The following is a 2,059-nucleotide window of genomic DNA, read 5'->3' as shown; positions in this document are numbered from 1 at the left end:
GGTTCTTGAAGAATTAGCTCTCTGTCTTTAAGTAAACACCCAATTTTAATTTTTTTCAATTTAAATAATATACACATATACATGTGGACCTAATCAAGGGTTTTGCTAATTCATCGTTTTTATCAAATGGGTCACACTTATAATTTGTTTTCAAGATGAAAAGATAGGAGATGATGATGATGATCTGCAACATGACAGTAATTGCGTGCTGCGATTAATGTTCCACCCATAAATTTTTGTTTTTTTTTTTGGTCACTAATGGTGGATTAACTGTGACATAAAAGATATATATTGGGTTTAAAGTGAGCCAGTTAACCATGAGGAGTTAGCTTTGTGTTGCTCTGTATTTTTATTATCATTTTATTCATTTTGTTATGACTTGAAGTTTGATTATAATCATATAATTGTAATGTGTTGTTTTACCCTTAGATTCCTGATTTTCATGATGTGATCAAGCATCCAATGGACTTTGCAACCGTGAGGAAGAAGCTTGCAAAAGGATTGTATGTATCTCTAAAAGAATTTGAGGTTAGCAATTGATTTCAAGTTACACACAAATTATTCCTTGATGTGGATATTGATAAGTAACATATAGATATCCTTTATGTTATGCATCGAACAATCTTATACATTTATTTTCATAATTCTCATACTATGGAAGAATCGTCGTTGCATTGTATGGTGAAAGTGTGTAAAAAAACTATTGGTAAGCTTTGACTTTTTTCCCAGTCTTGTCTTTAATCATTTTTGTTCAATAGCCTCGATTTTGGAACCTTCGTTCTGGCCGGCAATGAGTTTGGAGCCTGTTAATCTCCGTCCGAATACTGCCCAGGAATTAAACCTACTCGAGTGCAGCATGAACATCACAGGATCCGCGAAGGGTTGTTGTGTGATTGTGTGAACCAAAGAGACGACCACACCAAAGGTTGTTTCTTTTTTTATTACATGTTTTTCCTTTTCCTAATTTAAATTGGGGGCCTTATGGATAATTTTTTTGTCTGTAGCATATCACAACATTGAATGATTCCATATTGGCCTCTTGGATTTTATCTTGGCATATATGCGACAGTCTTCTGTTTGGATAACTCTTATGATTATAAACCCTAAAAATAGATAGTAAAAAATTAAAACCAAAAGTAATAAAATCCAGTAGTAGTTCCGATTGCTCAACAACACCTTTGCAGGAAATTTGAAATCGTCTCTGGGATGAGATGAGACAAGAAAATGGTGAATTAGATTGAAGACAAATCTCCAGATAAAGAATCCGATCATTAGATGATGGTTGGACTTTAGATTCGTGCAAAGAAGGTTGGACTTTAGATTGGTTTTATAAGAATTGGCACTTAATCCGTAATTATGCTAATTTTCGTTTATTCTGATTGAATTTGCTCATTTTTTTACTGTAAGAAATCTGTCATTTTTTCAGTTATATATTTTTGTCGATTTGCATAGTTATCAGGTAAGAGTAGAGTTTCAATTGAAAACTTCAGATGGATAAAAATGGTGGCAATAAGGGAGTATTACAAGAAGGGAAATTTGGTTACTGGTAAGCATCTAGATTTAAACTATGGTTTCTTATGATTATAACTTTTATGTTTGTGTTTGTGTTTGTGTTTGCGAAACCTACGACTGATTTTCTGAAATTGGATGAAATCGTGAAGGGCGATGGTTATGGTGTGGCGATTTAGTATGGGACTCCTATGATTCAAGTTTGTATGGATTCTGATTTTGTAATAGCTGAAGTTGGCGATTCTTCATTTAGTGGGGTGACAAACTCTAAACGATCGTTGCATTTTCGGGTTACAAAGACGGGTTAACGAATACAAACCAACTACCAAATTGTTCAGTCGAAAGTTGTTCGACTTACGATGAAGGTCAACAAATTGAATGAGAGATGATCGGTTTGACCCTTCTAAATTCAAAGAAGGTTGACAATGAGCCAGAATTTTCAGCAAGTAACTTGTCAATGAGTGTTGGATTACTCAATAGTGAATGGAACACCGGTAGAAACTACACCGAATAAAGATCCATTGGTAGAGGCTAAGATGTCATTCTAATG

The 2,059-nt window shown here is 34.1% G+C and overlaps 1 long non-coding RNA gene across 1 annotated transcript; it reads left to right on the top strand.

Moving 5' to 3' along the window:
* Positions 1–995: 995 nt before the first annotated feature.
* On the top strand, positions 996–1,729 carry LOC118484836. Its single transcript, XR_004874641.1, has 3 exons — positions 996–1,308; positions 1,453–1,546; positions 1,662–1,729. It is a non-coding gene; the product is annotated as an uncharacterized LOC118484836 (long non-coding RNA).
* The last annotated feature ends 330 nt before the right edge of the window (positions 1,730–2,059 follow it).

This window comes from Helianthus annuus, chromosome 12 (genome assembly GCF_002127325.2).
Source record: "Helianthus annuus cultivar XRQ/B chromosome 12, HanXRQr2.0-SUNRISE, whole genome shotgun sequence".
NCBI lineage: Eukaryota > Viridiplantae > Streptophyta > Magnoliopsida > Asterales > Asteraceae > Helianthus > Helianthus annuus.
The sequence above is the reverse complement of the archived record's forward strand: the minus strand, read 5'-3'. Positions and strand labels throughout refer to the sequence as shown.